Consider the following 17,702-nt stretch of genomic DNA (forward strand, 5'->3'; position numbering starts at 1 on the left):
GAGTAGGACATCTAGTGGTCAGTAAAATGAAGTGCAATCAAGACGTGGTCATTGGTTGATGGATTGTTTTGGATATGATTCGCCATGCACACATTCACACAGGAATTGAGGAAATGAAGCAGCGACTCACCCTCGTTCTCTGTCTTTTCTCCATGCTGAGGCTCATGTCTGAATGCATGTGGACTCCACACAGAGACCAAAAGAACAGGTGTTTTCAGGGAGGAGAAAAGTAAAGGTGATGTGTTTACAGGAGACCAGGTGGGACGAGAAAATTGTGGATGAAATTCAGAAGGAGTGGAGGGGAGGATGTTTTGTCTCTAACGGTACACCGGCGGCACAGGCAGAAGCAGTGCTGGTTCCAGAGGAATTCATGGAAACTGTGAAAATAATAGGTAAAGATCAGGATGGTAGACTAATTATAACTGAATTTAAATATAATAACGAAACATGCAGGGTCATAAATGTGCATTTAGATCATTTTGTGGATCATTGTGGACATTTTGCATCTGTTTAAGGTTTTTCTGTTCAATTTGCTATTCTTAATGTATTTTGTGTGTTTACAGCTAAGAAGGGTCAACCTAACAGGCTCCCTTGGTTGATGATTGGATCGACATTATTTATGACATATACAAAATGGAAAGATTGACATATTATCTCAAACTCCGTCAAGACGCGTTTGCCAATATATGGTCTAAGTGGACTGTACATATAGCTCCCAGAAGAGCAGAATTTATATGATACATACCATGTTTTTAACTCAAATATTTACCTTCCTCCCAGTTCTATGATAAATATGTAGTTCTGTTGGTACCAGACAGAATCTTTAATGAAAGATAAGACACAAGTTAACACATATTTAAACATTTATCCTTTCTCTCCTTCTCCTACTTCTGATTCTGCATATGAAAGATAATAAGGAGGAAAACTTTAGTGGGATATTTCTGTTATCATTTAAGCTTATTTCTGGATTTTTAAAAAAAATGTATTTCTCTTTCCCTCAGTCTGCCTAATTCTTTTCCTTCAAGAATACCCTCGTGACTTGTGTATTTACACTTGTGACATGGTTGGAATGTGCTCTGTAAACCTCTGGATACCAATAAATAATAAATTACAAAAAAAAAAGAAGGGTCAACCTAACTTCAGTAAGGGGGATGTGGTGTTATCCAGAATCTGCCACTAGAGGGCAGACCATGCATCGATATTATCTGAGTACTGCATGAGAAGAGACTACTGAGAAGAACTGCATTGTTGTTGCAGCCAGTTAATAAAGAGGCTCAGTGATTACTCAAAGCAGCAATCTGTATTTGCAAAAGAACCCAATACAACAGCTGCTGCTCATTCATTGGACACAGCATCAGGAAACGATTTCAAGCAGAAGATCCACCACTGGCTGTCAACTAAAACCTCTCTGGGTTTTGAAAATCCAACAAGTGAACTGATTCTGCCTCCACGTTTTCTGTTTGTTGGTTCCTCCTCCGACCAGCAGGCGGCGCCTCCTGCTTTGGATTGAGGCTGTTTGTGAGGAAGTTGAGGTGGATCAGCCGCAGCTGAGTCTGGTTTGTTGTTGTTCCTGTTGTGGCTGTACAGTAACTCCAGATACAGGATGCAGGACAGTGAATCCAGGTGAGTAGGTTTATTCTGTGTTTTCTCTGCACTCCTTCATGCTGGAGTTGACATCAAATAATGATTCGAGACTTTCAAAGCTTCAAGTTTTAATCTGAGGCTTCAACAGATGCTGCCGCTGGTTTTAAAGTGAATTAGTTGAAGATTCTCTCCGAGTGACTTTTTGTTGTGATGTTTGCTGCTGCGTCATTTTAAAAGCAGATGATCCATGTAGACCACATATTTAGTCCCGGTATCATCAGGAACGTTCCAGTACTGGAGACAAAGTGTCCCGTTTTAGAAATGAAGAGCAAACGATGATATTAGAGAAACACAAAGATGATAAACTCCTAAGACAGACTGACAGTAACACAGCTGCAGCAGCCGAAGGAGGGAAAGCTGCAAAAACTGCAGACTGTGTGAAAGTTAACAGGATAAACAATATTACTACCAAATTATCAGCTCACAAGTAGATCAGACTCTAATTCCAACTGGATGCTGTGTTCAATGAACATGTTGCTCGCTGTGTTTGCATTCAATGAGTCGTTACTGGTTTATTTTGAACATTGCTGCTTTGTTTGCTGGTGTTTTTAGACTTTGAGGAGCTTCTCTGTAACAGGAAGAGAAATGTGCAGCTTGTTATTTGGATGTTTAGATGAAACGACAACTCATCCTGCCGCTCCTCGCTGACGGCATGGAGAGGATAAATCCAACACGGTCCTTTAAAGTATCGTCTCAGTCACTGATGAAGTTAGGTAAAGTTGGCAAGATATTCACAGATTCGGACTTCCGGCCTCAATAACTCATGGGATATACGTTGTAAAAACATAAACAATGCCTCTTTCAAATCGTTGTAAGCTAGACAATGTGCTACAAGGCCAGTTTTATCAAAAGTCGCTGTATTTCAAGCTGCAGAAATAACATTGATGTCTATGAGCTGTGCGACGAGTGAACAGGGACCGTCTGCAAATAGCAAAACCGCTGCAGCAGCGAAGAGAGGCACTACACAAATATTCAATTACTTAACTTTTATACACTGTAGCGTCACCAAATTTACTGCAGCCATCAATTGTGTCTTGCTGGTCATACTACAAGTCTTGGTTTGATACTAAATACAAAATCTGAATGTTAAGGAATTTTCATTATTTAATTATTATTTTAGAAGTCATAAAATTCAATAACGTCACTCTTATATACTGTAGAGTCACCAAAATCATGGGAGCCATCAATTGTGTCTTGCTGGTCATACTACAACTCTTGGTTTGATGCTAAATACAAAATATGAATTTTAAGGAATTTTTATTATTGTCTTATTATTTTATTAGTCATAAAATTAAATAACTTCACTCTTATATACTGTAGTGTCACCAAATTTACTGCAGCCATCAATTGTCTCCTGCTGTGATACTAAACTCTTGGTTTGATGCTAAATACAAAAATCTTAATTTTGAGCAATTTTTATTATTTAATTATTATTTTATTAGTCATAAAATTCAATAACTTCACTCTTATGAATTGTAGTGTCACCAAATTTACTGCAGCCATCAATTGTCTCCTGCTGGTCATACTACAACTCTTGGTTTGATGCTAAATACAAAATCTGAATTTTAAGGAATTTTCATTATTGTCTTATTATTTTATTAGGCATAAAATTCAATAACTTCACTCTTATGAATTGCAGTATCACCAAAATTACTGGAGCCTTCAATTGTCTCCTGCTGGTCATACTACAACTCTTGGTTTGACACTAAATACAAAATCTGAATTTTAAGGAATTTTTATTATTTTATTATTATTTTATTCGTAATAAAATTCATTAACTTCACTCTTATGTACTGTAGTGTCACCAAACTCGCTGATGCCATTAGTTGTCTCCTGACTGTCATAGTACAACCCTTGGTTTGATGCTAAATACAAAATCAGATTTTTAAGGAATTTTTATTGGTAATAAAATTCAATAACTTCACTCTTATACATTGTATTGTCACCAAAATCAGTGGAGCCATCAATTGACTCCTACTGCTCATACTACAACTCTTGGTTTGATATAAAAACATTCTTTCATAATTTTAATGACTTTTATTATTATTTTATTAGTAATTCAATTCAATAACTTCACTCTTATGTACTGTAGTGTCATCAAATTCACTGGAGCCATCAGTTGGCTCCTGATTGTCATACTACAAGTCTTGGTTTGGTTATTATTAATTCCTTAAAATTCGGATTTTTGATTTATTACCAAACCAAGACTTGTAGTATGACAATCAGGAGCCAACTGATGACTCCAGTGAATTTGATGACACTACAGTACATAAGAGTGAAGTTATTGAATTTTATGACTAATAAAATAATAATTAAATAATAAAAATTGCTCAAAATTCAGATTTTTGTATTTAGTGTCAAACCAAGAGTTGTAGTATGACCAGCAGGAGACAACTGAAGGCTCCAGTGATTTTGGTGATACTACAATTCATAAGAGTGAAGTTATTGAATTTTATGCCTAATAAAATAATAAGACAATAATGAAAATTCCTTAAAATTCAGATTTTGTATTTAGCATCAAACCAAGACTTGTAGTATGACCAGCAGGAGACAATTGATGGCTGCAGTAAATTTGGTGACACTACAGTGTATAAAAGTCAAGTTGTTGAATATTTGTGTAGTGTCTCTCTTCGCTGCTGCAGCGGTTTTGCTATTTGCAGACGGTCCCTGTTCACTCGTCGCACAGCCAGCTGCTCATAGACATCAATGTTATTTCTGCAGCTTGAAATACAGCGACTTTTGATAAAACTGGCCTTGTAGCACATTGTCTAGCTTACAACGATTTGAAAGAGGCATTGTTTATGTTTTTACAACGTATATCCCATGAGTTATTGAGGCCAGAAGTCCGAATCTGTGAATATCTTGCCAACTTTACCTAACTGGTCTAACGTGTGTCCGTGTTCATGTGTGGGACCCGACACACACTGAACCACATTAAAAGAGGCAATAAGACTTAGAAAGTCCTTCACCAGCCGCTTATCGGGACAGCACACATGAATATTAAAATGCACAATATTTCTCCTGTCTGGATTAAATTTCAGAAATACAGTTTAGATTTACTAAATATTCCATGAATTCTTGCTCTCAGTTTGACCATAGAAATGAACTTGTTGTTGAGGCAGTTTGTGTTTGAGTTTTTCTGCCTCGAGCTTCATCACCTGTGATGTTCAGGACTCATTCTTGTATTTTACACTCTCTGATGTTTTCTTTTCTTCATGTCTAGTGTGTGAATCATTTCTGGTTTGTCTCTTCAGTGTCTCATGTGGCCCTGCAGCTTCTCCTCCTCCACCTCCTCCTGAAGCCTTCATCTTCTTCATCATCAGCTGCTCAGTGACTCTGTTGGACGTCTCACCGTGTGGCAGCAGCTCAGGTCAGTGGTGAAGATCCTCTTTATCAGCTCCACACCCACAGACGTAGTGAACGCAGCGTCTGTTGTTGTGCTAATAAGAAGCTGCATCTGAGCAGCAGCAGCTCTGTTCACTCCAGCCTCAGTCACACATGGAGTCAGAGCAACACTCTGTCAGAGCTGATTCCTCAATGTTAGATCTGATTAATCTCTCTCTAGTAACGGGTTATGTACCACAGGCTTTTAAGGTTGCTGTAATCAAACCTTTACTTAAAAAGCCCACTCTAGATCCAGATGTTTTAGCCAACTATAGACCAATTTCCAACCTCCCATTTTCTCTCCAAAATTCTGGAAAGAACAGTTGCAAATCAATTATGTGAACATTTACAAAGGAATAGCTTGTTTGAAGAGTTTCAGTCAGGCTTCAGAGTGCATCATAGCACAGAAACAGCTCTGGTGAAAGTTACTAATGACCTTCTCATAGCGTCAGATAATGGACTGGTCTCTATACTTATTTTATTGGACCTTAGTGCAGCATTCGATACAATCGACCACAAACTTTTATTACAGCGACTAGAACATTCTATTGGCATTAAAGGGACAGCACTGGACTGGTTTAAATCCTACTTATCAGACAGGTTCCAGTTTGTGCATGTCAACAATGACTCTTCTGAGCATACTAGGGTTAATCATGGACCCTGACGGGGTATGCTGGTGTTTTCATTTGCACAACTGACTTCCCCTCTTGACGTCCCTTTAGTTTGCCCCTAGTTATGCTGCTATAAGCCTAGGCTGCTGGGGAACCTCTCTGGATGCACTGAGCCCTTCTCTAACTACCTATGTATTTACTACATATACCATTATTGCATTACACTCACTCTGTTTCTTTCTGTGTCCTTTCTCCGAGTGTCCCTGGTCCCAGAGCTGGATGCTGGATGCTTCAGATGTGTGGCTGTGTTTTATGGTCCTTGTGTCCCACCCCCCACCTCTCTATCTCTACCCCTCTATCTGTATCCCTCTATCTCTACCTCTACCCCTCTATCTCTACCTTTCTACCTCTTCTGTCCCTCTCAACCCGCCCGGGCCAGCAGGCAGATGGGTCCCCCCACATTAGAGCCGGGTCTGGCTCGCGGTTTTTTTTCCCTGTTAAAAGGTTGTTTTCCTTGCCACTGTCGCCTTTTGGCTTGCTCTGGGGGTCAGGCATATGGGTTCTGTAAAGCGTCTCGAGACAATTTGACTGTATTGGCGCTATAAAAATAAAATTGAATTGAAAATTGAATTGAACTGAGAGCTCTCAGCAGTTTTTCTACCCATTTAAGAACAGGACAAACCGAACAAGCTGTTGTATTGATTTGTCCACGATTTCCTCTCGTGTCCATTTTAAGGAGTTTGCAGTCAACCAAGGCCGACTCAGAATCACTCCCACCGGGAAGATCTGTGAAGGAAGGTCCACCCGGCTGGTCCAGAAGCTCCGGTCCAGCAGAGCAGCGTCAGGATGGAGACGTAACCGGGTGAGTTAACTGGAGAGGCGACACATTCACATAGAAAATCCAACAATTCCTTCTGTTTTTACAGTTTGTGACTCTGGTAAACGGTGTCATTTTTTAAAGACAACAGCTGGTGGTTTTGGGCTTCACAGATTGAACCTAAATGCTTTTCTTAAACAAACTGCTGAGCTGCTGCACAGTGAAATGTTTGAGTGGAGCTCAGGATGAAAGCATCAGAGCTGTTTTACATGTTTTTATGTTCAGCTAATATCATTTCCTCTGGACAATGTTTGTGGTGTTAGAAGTGGACGTTTGTAGGGAGTTTTCAGTTGTGATACTTAAATGCATAAATATTTGCAGTGGTGGTTTCACTGCAAGCATCTACCGATGTCACCAGTGAAGTAAATAAAAACAGCATTTGTTGAACTTTACGCCTCTCAGTGTCTGCAGTTAGTTTAGCTGAATCAATGCAAAGATATTTCTATTTTTCTACATGACAGGAATGTCAGTGAAATCCAAATGCTAAGAATAAACAAGTGATCTGCCTGGTCACAGATCCCACTTTAATCCAAAATAAAGACTTTGCAAGGAAATGAACTTGAAATATGAGCCACCAGTAAAAGTTGTGATCAGACAGAAGGGCCTGTATTTTATCTTTGGAGAAGTACAGAAGAACAGGACAAACCGAACAAGCTGTTGTATTGATTTGTCCACGATTTCCTCTCGTGTCCATTTTAAGGAGTTTGCAGTCAACCAAGGCCGACTCAGAATCACTCCCACCGGGAAGATCTGTGAAGGAAGGTCCACCCGGCTGGTCCAGAAGCTCCGGTCCAGCAGAGCAGCGTCAGGATGGAGACGTAACCGGGTGAGTTAACTAGAGAGGCGACACATTCACATAGAAAATCCAACAATTCCTTCTGTTTTACAGTTTGTGACTCTGGTAAACGGTGTCATTTTTCAAAGCTGGTGGGTTTTGGGCTTCACAGATTGAACCTAAATGCTTTTCTTAAACAAACTGCTGAGCTGCTGCACAGTGAAATGTTTGAGTGGAGCTCAGGATGAAAGCATCAGAGCTGTTTTACATGTTTTTATGTTCAGCTAATATCATTTCCTCTGGACAATGTTTGTGGTGTTAGAAGTGGACGTTTGTAGGGAGTTTTCAGTTGTGATACTTAAATGCATAAATATTTGCAGTGGTGGTTTCACTGCAAGCATCTACTGATGTCACCAGTGAAGTAAATAAAAACAGCATTTGTTGAACTTTACGCCTCTCAGTGTCTGCAGTTAGTTTAGCTGAATCAATGCAAAGATATTTCTATTTTGAAGATGTTTTGTCAGAGCTAAGAAAGAAGTAAGAGATCCTGCAGGTGATTGTTGAGTGCTGTTGAGGAATTAGAATGTAGAGGAATAGCAAAGAGATTTTGAAGATATTTAAGCCATAAGTTGTATTTTATTTGTTTGCTGTTCTCTCCCATTTGTAGTGAAGAGAAGTGATTTGACATGAAGAATGTGATTTGTGTGGCTTTGAAATTGTGTTAAAATGTAAAAATGAGTGATGAGGAGAAGAGTGTGACTTTTTAGTATTGTGTTTTTTAGCGTGTTCTTTAAAAGTTGTAGGTAGATTATCTTCTTTTTTTGATTTTGTGGATTGTTTATTTTTTTTTCTTTCAGTGTTGATGTCACCGCCTTGACGAATAGAAGAAAAGCCTGTGTTTGGGTATGAAGGGCCGGTAGTCCAGAGGTAGTGATGCTGGTTTGGAACCTGGAGAGTGCAGGTTCGATCCCCCACCCTGCTCAAGCTTTTTTTTCACATTTGGGCAAAATTTGCCAAAAATCTTCTTGAAAGACAGTTGAAGGAAAGTTGCCTTATTGCAAGACAGGTGCCTTCTTGCCTTATTGCAAGACAGTTGGAAGAAGCCTTATTGCCTTATTGCAAAACAGTTGGAAGCCTTATTGAAAGACAGTTGGAAGGAAAGGTGCCTTATTGCCTTATTGCCTTATTGCCTTATTGCCTTATTGCCTTATTGCCTTATTGCCTTATTGCCTTATTGCCTTATTGCCTTATTGCCTTATTGCCTTATTGCCTTATTGCCTTATTGCCTTATTGCCTTATTGCCTTATTGCCTTATTGCCTTATTGCCTTATTGCCTTATTGCCTTATTGCCTTATTGCCTTATTGCCTTATTGCCTTATTGCCTTATTGCCTTATTGCCTTATTGCCTTATTGCCTTATTGCCTTATTGCCTTATTGCCTTATTGCCTTATTGCCTTATTGCCTTATTGCCTTATTGCCTTATTGCCTTATTGCCTTATTGCCTTATTGCCTTATTGCCTTATTGCCTTATTGCCTTATTGCCTTATTGCCTTATTGCCTTATTGCCTTATTGCCTTATTGCCTTATTGCCTTATTGCCTTATTGCCTTATTGCCTTATTGCCTTATTGCCTTATTGCCTTATTGCCTTATTGCCTTATTGCCTTATTGCCTTATTGCCTTATTGCCTTATTGCCTTATTGCCTTATTGCCTTATTGCCTTATTGCCTTATTGCCTTATTGCCTTATTGCCTTATTGCCTTATTGCCTTATTGCCTTATTGCCTTATTGCCTTATTGCCTTATTGCCTTATTGCCTTATTGCCTTATTGCCTTATTGCCTTATTGCCTTATTGCCTTATTGCCTTATTGCCTTATTGCCTTATTGCCTTATTGCCTTATTGCCTTATTGCCTTATTGCCTTATTGCCTTATTGCCTTATTGCCTTATTGCCTTATTGCCTTATTGCCTTATTGCCTTATTGCCTTATTGCCTTATTGCCTTATTGCCTTATTGCCTTATTGCCTTATTGCCTTATTGCCTTATTGCCTTATTGCCTTATTGCCTTATTGCCTTATTGCCTTATTGCCTTATTGCCTTATTGCCTTATTGCCTTATTGCCTTATTGCCTTATTGCCTTATTGCCTTATTGCCTTATTGCCTTATTGCCTTATTGCCTTATTGCCTTATTGCCTTATTGCCTTATTGCCTTATTGCCTTATTGCCTTATTGCCTTATTGCCTTATTGCCTTATTGCCTTATTGCCTTATTGCCTTATTGCCTTATTGCCTTATTGCCTTATTGCCTTATTGCCTTATTGCCTTATTGCCTTATTGCCTTATTGCCTTATTGCCTTATTGCCTTATTGCCTTATTGCCTTATTGCCTTATTGCCTTATTGCCTTATTGCCTTATTGCCTTATTGCCTTATTGCCTTATTGCCTTATTGCCTTATTGCCTTATTGCCTTATTGCCTTATTGCCTTATTGCCTTATTGCCTTATTGCCTTATTGCCTTATTGCCTTATTGCCTTATTGCCTTATTGCCTTATTGCCTTATTGCCTTATTGCCTTATTGCCTTATTGCCTTATTGCCTTATTGCCTTATTGCCTTATTGCCTTATTGCCTTATTGCCTTATTGCCTTATTGCCTTATTGCCTTATTGCCTTATTGCCTTATTGCCTTATTGCCTTATTGCCTTATTGCCTTATTGCCTTATTGCCTTATTGCCTTATTGCCTTATTGCCTTATTGCCTTATTGCCTTATTGCCTTATTGCCTTATTGCCTTATTGCCTTATTGCCTTATTGCCTTATTGCCTTATTGCCTTATTGCCTTATTGCCTTATTGCCTTATTGCCTTATTGCCTTATTGCCTTATTGCCTTATTGCCTTATTGCCTTATTGCCTTATTGCCTTATTGCCTTATTGCCTTATTGCCTTATTGCCTTATTGCCTTATTGCCTTATTGCCTTATTGCCTTATTGCCTTATTGCCTTATTGCCTTATTGCCTTATTGCCTTATTGCCTTATTGCCTTATTGCCTTATTGCCTTATTGCCTTATTGCCTTATTGCCTTGCTTATGGGTAAATCTCCATATTTTCCTTTTTCCAGGAACCATCCTTGAACTCCAGTCCAGTCACACTCCACACCACAGACCACAACCTTTCCACTCCACTATCACCATCCCCAGCGGGGATTCGAACCGTGCCCGTCCACATGACAGACATACACCCTCTGTGTGAGCTATCTTTCACACAAGGTCCCTGGTGGAGTTTGTTGTAATGATGGTTGCAAGAGGTGTCATGCAGCCAAAGTTTAAAAAGAGCCTTGAGCTGGATTCGAACCAAGGACCTCCTGGATGAGAGGCAGATAACTTACCACTGCACTATCCTTCCTACTGGGTATAGCTGTTAGTTTTCGTAAATGATGGTACACAAAAGTATTAAGGAAGTGAAGATAATAAAGGTACTAAGGTGTATTTGAGAGGCAAAAAACTTACCTCTACACCAGGTGTCCTACAAGATGTTGCTCTAACTTTGCTTAAATGATGCTATCAATTAGTACTGGCGCAACCAAACAACAAATAAAAGGTGTGAGTGGAGATCTGAATCATGCGAGGTTGTTTCTGACACTGAATACACCCAATCTCATCTGATCTGCAAAGCTAAGCAGGGTTGGGCCTGGTTAGTATTTGGATGGGAGACTACCTGGGAATACCAGGTGCTGTAAGCTTTTTACTTCTCCTCACAACCTCAGCAAGACACTGCTGGTCATTCACTAGAGACAGCTATCAACTAAAACCTCTTGGTTTCTTTATTATACACTCTATGAGGTGGATAAGCTGCAGCTCATGCTGATTTATTGCTGGTTCTGGTTGGAGCCAAAGAACAAACGCGTCACCTGTTGGAGCAGCTGATGTCCTGCAGCCTCTTCACCACACAAAGCCTCTGACAGCTTCAATTCTTTACACTCCGACTGCACGACACCAATCACATAGGAACATTTACATGTATGGAACAAAGAGCTGAGCTGACACTCAACATGTGTTTGAGCATTTATTGATAAAGACATTCAAACATGTCTAGAGATAGAACACCAATGCACGGTATAAGAAAGGTCAGAACAGACTTCACCTGCTCAGGAAACTGAGGTCCTTCGGGGTGCAGGGAGCAATTCTGAGGACCTTTTATGGTTGTGTGGTGGTATCAGCCATCCTGTATGGACTGGTCTGCTGGAGCAGCAGCATCACGGCTGCAGACAGGAAGAGACTAAAGAAACTGGTTAAGAAAGCAAGCTCTGTCCTGGGCTGGTGGTAGACAGGAGGATGATGACAAAGCTGTTGTCTATCATGGAGGACATCTCCCACCCCCTGCAGGAAACAGGACCATCACCGGCAGCTCCTTCAGGGACAGACTGCTTCACCCACGATGTTTGAAGGAGGTCCTTCCTTCCTGCAGCAGTCAGACTGTGTTCAATCAAGCCTGCTCCCAGTAGTTCAGATCACCCATGAAGTAACTGCAATAAAATGTAAATAAGTCAATATGTGCAATTTCACAGTTTTTTTTTTTTTTAACAAGCATTTCTATTTCTTCTCTAAGGAGAAAGCATCTATTTATATCTGTGCACTGAGTGCTGCTTTTTTTTTTTTTTTTTTACTTTTTTTCCTATCTGCTACTGCCACACTGAAAATTTCCCCACTGCAGGATCACTGAAGGATCTACCTATCCATCCATCTATCTATGGTCCATATACCTACCTACCTATCTATCCATCCATCCATCCATCTGCCTATCTATATCCATCTGTCCATCCATCCATCCATCTGCCTATCTATATCCATCTGTCCATCCATCCATCCATCCATCTCTCTCACAGGTGTGGAGGTTGACTCGCCTGTTCTCAATCACCTTAATCCACGGACAACTTCAGCATGTAAAACATAAATAAGCAAAGGCTGCAACTCGTGATTATTTTAATTTTAACTTAACTTAACTTTATGTGCTGTTCAAAAAACTTGTAAAACTTGCTCAAAAAATCTGTATCGACCCAGAAAAAAAACAAACATGTCAGGCACCCTATGATGTTAACTGTTCGCCTGAATGTTTTTGTTTAAAATCCTCAGTAATAACCTTTGGGAAATCAACGAGAGGCGCAAAGTATTATATCCCATCATGAAAGAACACAGACAGAAAGGTAAACGGACTGCACTGGTTGTGGACAAACTATACATAGATGGGCAGATATTTCGGGAACCCTCCATTACCCCCTGGCTCTTCTTAAAAAAAAGAAAAAAATGGCTTAAACGTTTAATATATCACTTAGTCATTTATGTTAGAAAATGTTATAAAAAAAATAAATGTCACAGGTGTAAATGTCTCACTCTCCTAACCTACACTCCCCACTGGAGAACCCCCTCCTCCTTCTACTTTTCTCTCTCTCCCTCTCTATATGTCTCCCTTTAGCTCTCTCCCCCTCTCACACACTCACCCCCCACACTCTCACTCACACTCTATGTACTCCCCATGTTTATTGTGCCTGTATGTTTTATAATGTGCTTGTTGATAGTTTTTTAGGCAATGATGTGCTATTATATAATGTATATATAGATCCTGACCTGCTGTATACATCTCTCTCCAACACTCACAGCTCAGACAGCAACAGACAGCTCACAAGGACACACACAGATGTTATATTATATTGCTACATACCCAGTGACAGAACATCTTCTCTCTCTATGTTCAAGTTTAATATCGTAGCCTGGAATGTTCATGGCATACGCTCACAAACAAAAAGAGTTAAAATCATGGACTATGTCTCTAAATTAAAAGCAGCTCCTCCAAGAAACGCATTTACTACAGTCGGAAGAAAAATGTTTATCAGACTCGAATTATAGTATTATCTTTTCATCTTGTTATAACAGCAGACAAAGAGGGGTCTCCATTCTAGTCCATAAGAGAATTCCATTCACTTTAAACAGTACAGTAACGGACTCAGAGGGCAGATATATTATTATCCAGGCTACAATCTTTAATAAATTATATTCTATTGTAAACCTCTATGCTCCGAATAATGAAGATCCAGCCTTCTTTCACACTGTTTTCTCTCACTTAGCAGACTTATCTGCTAACTCAACAACTATTATCGGTGGTGACTTCAACATAGTTTTAAACCCTTCAGTAGATCGATCTAATAGTCCAATACATGTAAAACAATCACAATCAGTTAAGGTCATACATGATTATATGAAAGGTTTTGGACTAGACGACGTCTGGAGACTCAAAAACCCAACAAAGAGGGACTATACATTTTTCTCTGCGGTACACAAAACATTTTCAAGAATTGACTTTTTCCTCTTAAATAACTCTATAGCACATAAAGTTACTACTAAAATCCACCCAATCATTATCAGCGACCACGCACCAATATCTCTCAGCCTGCAAACAGATTCCATCCCTAAACCTCCTCAGACTTGGCGCCTCAACATCTCTCTACTCAAAGACCCAGAATTTGATCGAGTAATAAGGAGTGAGTGGGCAGACTTTCTAAAAAACAATGACTCTATTGACTTATCTCCATCTTTGCTTTGGGAAACTGGAAAGGCCGTAATCAGGGGTAAAATAATATCGTACTCCTCATACAAGAAAAAAAAAGATTTACAAACAGAGAAAGAAATTGAAGAAAAAATTAAACAACTTACAGAGAATTATGCAATAAACCCAAGTGATCAATTATGGTCCGAACTACAAAATGCAAAACTAAACCTCGATAATATCCTATCCAAGAAAACAGAGTTTTTATTACAACAACTAAGATATAATGATTTCGAACACAATAATAAATCAGGAAAATTTCTGGCGAACCAACTCCAGCGCAATAAAGAAAAATCCTTCATAACAGCAATTCAGGATCCCTCAGGAAAATATACTCAGTCACCTCAGGAAATTAACCAGATCTTCTATAATTATTACCAGAGTTTATACTCAGCAGCAGCTAACCCAAACATGGAAGATATTCATAATTTTCTCAACAATTTAAACATGCCCAAACTAACGTCAAATTACAGAGACATATTAGATGCTCCATTGACTATGAAAGAATTACAATGTGCATTAGACAGTATGCCAGCAGGCAAGGCACCTGGTCCTGATGGTTTCCCTGCTGAATTTCTTAAACATTTCTGGTCAATGTTAGCACCCCTTTTCTTCAGGACAGTGACGGAGATTAAAAATAATGGTTATATCAGTCCGCACATGAATACAGCTGCAATTAAATTATTATTGAAACCAGACAAAGATCCTACGCTTCCCTCTAGCTATCGACCTCTGTCACTAATCAACACCGACATCAAAATTATCTCAAAAGCTCTCGCCTCGAGGCTGGAGAAAATCATCCCGTCAATAATCCACAGCGATCAAACAGGATTTATAAATGGCCGACACTCCACCAACAATATCAGAAGACTTCTAAATCTAATCTCTTTGACGCAACGCCACAACAAAGAAGCTATTGTTATGTCACTGGACGCAGAGAAAGCCTTTGACAAAGTCAATTGGTCCTTTCTCTTTGCTGTGCTCCACAAATTTGGCTTCGGAGAATCGTTTATCCAGTGGGTATCAGCTCTGTACAACTCACCCAAGGCTACAGTCACCACTAATGGGATCACTTCACAAAGCTTCAGTCTGCAAAGGGGAATGAGACAGTGATGCCCACTCTCTCCCTTATTGTTTGCGATCTTTATCAAACCACTAGCAACAGCGGTACGTCAGAACACCGATATCAAAGGTATCTGCGCTCTGGAGTCTGAACATAAAATTAACCTATACGCAGATGACATTTTACTTTATCTACAAGAACCTAAAACTTCAGTAAAGGAAGTAATTAACCTCATCACGACCTTCTCGTGTCTTTCAGACTACTCCGTCAACTGGTCAAAATCAATTATATTACCTTTAACAGATAACTCGTGGAATCCCGCAGTTCAAAACTCGCATTATTCTTTTCCTACTGGCAACATCAGATATCTGGGCATAAATATTTCCTCCAAACTCTCAGAATTAGTTCACCTGAACTTCACTCCACTTTTGGACAAAGTCTGTGATGATCTGAGGCGTTGGAACAACCTCCCCATCTCCCTTTTGGGACGAATAGCTACAGTCAAAATGAAAATATTACCTAAAATCAACTATCTCTTCTCCATGATTCCATTTAAACCCACATCAAAGTGGTTCCAATCATTAGACTCCGCTATTGGTAAATTCTACTCAAAGAATAAAAAGGCTAAAATCAGTTTGACTACCCTCCAGAAGAATAAATCCGAAGGGGGACTGGAGGCTCCCAACTTCATGTATTATTATTTATCCAACCAAATACAATATCTCACCAAATGGATACATCCACATGAAGAATATAACTCCTGGCTAGAACTAGAACAGTTAGATTGTAACCAGATCAAAATCTCTGACCTTCCCTGTATCACTTCTGCCCTTAAACATCATTCCTGGTACCAGCAGGGCAAAGCGTTCAGACTTTTCCTGACATAATACACTGCAAAACTGCAAAAACGAGCCGAACAAACGTCTTCGTTCCTCCGAGGTGAAGAAACCGCCGAGGATTCATCGTTTTTCACCGGACGGCGATAAGAGGCTCGTCTGCGGGCGTAGAAGTGCTGCTGCCGTGACTAGCGAGAAGTGCTAAGTAGCAGCAAGATGCCTCCCTTTTCCATAAATGATTATCACAAACTCCTCCAAAAGATAACAGTACTGGAGATGAAAATGCACCGTTTGGAAGTGAATGTGGAGGTAAATGGACATTATGGGAATGAGTCCACTCTACCGATGACTCAAAGCAGTGGACAAGAGAAGGCTAACAGACAGCTAATTAGCACCACCATCAAGGACGAGGAGGCCTGTGGAAACAGTCGTAAATCAACCGGCAGTCCTCCCTGGAACTTGCTCGGAGCAAAGCCAAAGCATACCTCAGGTATGAATACAGCTGATATGGAAAGACAGGCTACAGGCAGAATCCAACATGCAGAGATTACTGATGAAACTGGTTGGCCTGCTCTGCCATCCCACAGCAACATCTCTTCAACCCCAATACAGAGAAGAGAAGAGTCCTGGACAGTGGCTACAACCAGGAATAAGAGCAAACAAACCCAAGAAACAGAGGTTCAACTGGAGAACAGGTTTGCTGTACTGCAACAAGACCCTGACACCCCAAAAGAAAGTTCATCCCCTGAAAGAAGACAAAGGTATGACACAGAACGTTGCACTAAAAGGCTGCAGAATGAGCTAACTGCTGAGCCAAAAAGGCTGAGGAAAGAGCTAACTACTGGGCCTCAAACTCTGATAGTGGGTGACAGAGCTGTGAATGATTTAAAGCACTTTTCCAGCAAAAAAAACACCAAAGTGCTGTGTTTTAACAATGATATGGTGTCTGACATTTCTAAGAAAATCCTGAAGATCGCTGCTGAGCATCCCACAGCTAAATCTCTTGTCATACATACGGGAGCCCTCGATGTTGAGAAGCAGCAGTCAGAAGTGCTCAAACAGGACTTTATGGATCTGCTGAACAAAGTCAGAGGTCTGAAACCTGTTGTTTATGTGAGCGGACCACTACCTACAGTCCGGAGAGGAGATGAGAGATTTAGCAGGCTGATGCTGCTAAACAGATGGCTCAAAGCTACATGTGCTGCTCAATCAATAAACTTTATTGACAATTTCAACATTTTTTGGGAACGCAGGCACCTCTTTAAGGCAAATGGAATCTTCCTTAACAGATCAGGATTGCTGCTGCTGTGCTCAAACATTTTTTACTCCGTGCGTCAGACACCAGCCAGGGTCAGAGATAAAAGCCTAGAACATCCAGAACAACAACAGATTGCACAGCATGCTGGGGAAGAACTGTTACTGCCGGAGATAAGGGCTGACCAAGGACAACAAGGAACCCAGGAAGAGGCTCCAACTACATCATCGCCTCCTGCCCCTCATCCAACAAACCACTGCCCATCTTCACCCCCACAACAAGAGGAGTGGCCTCCACTCCCAACAGGAGGATTTTCTCAACCTCAACCAGCAGAAACCCCCCCTAACTCTCCGCCCTCCCCAGCCAGTCTCTCTCCCTCCCCGACTCATCTGGATTTCACAGATGAGATGAAAAGGCGTGTCAATGCTGGAACAAAACTGACACCGCGCCGAAATCCCATATGCTTGCCAACTAGTCTTGTCTGTGCTGAAAATTCAGTTGTCTCTGATGTCTGATATGTACCGGGTCCAGGCTTCAAAGCTAATACTAATGTTTTGAACCAGGAAAAGCCAGGGCCTGATGGAAACCAGGTAGCCAGCATCTCTGTCCAAATAGGCAACAGAAAAAGAAAGGCGGCTATGTCAAGACACAGAAAGAAAAAGCTTTCAA

General features: G+C 40.3%; 1 protein-coding gene and 1 long non-coding RNA gene across 8 annotated transcripts in view; one reads left to right on the plus strand and one right to left on the minus strand.

Moving 5' to 3' along the window:
• Window positions 1–1,236: 1,236 nt before the first annotated feature.
• On the plus strand, window positions 1,237–10,890 carry LOC129348311 (uncharacterized). Its single transcript, XR_008600832.1, has 6 exons — window positions 1,237–1,623; window positions 4,899–5,014; window positions 6,376–6,501; window positions 7,217–7,342; window positions 8,149–8,252; window positions 10,401–10,890. It is a non-coding gene; the product is annotated as an uncharacterized LOC129348311 (long non-coding RNA).
• The window catches only part of LOC129348310 (proline-rich protein 2-like), a 31,778-nt gene continuing 20,419 nt past the window's right edge, over window positions 6,344–17,702 (minus strand). For 3 of the 7 annotated variants that reach the window (XM_055008463.1, XM_055008462.1, XM_055008461.1), the window contains one exon: window positions 11,332–11,804. The gene's annotated coding sequence lies outside the window, so the exon portion shown is untranslated. Of the gene's footprint in view, window positions 6,511–7,162; window positions 7,352–11,189; window positions 11,805–17,702 lie in introns of those variants that run through there. The other 4 variants (XR_008600828.1, XR_008600830.1, XR_008600829.1 and 1 more) reach the window with 4 other exon arrangements.

Source organism: Amphiprion ocellaris, chromosome 24 (genome assembly GCF_022539595.1).
Source record: "Amphiprion ocellaris isolate individual 3 ecotype Okinawa chromosome 24, ASM2253959v1, whole genome shotgun sequence".
NCBI classification, from domain to species: Eukaryota; Metazoa; Chordata; class Actinopteri; family Pomacentridae; genus Amphiprion; species Amphiprion ocellaris.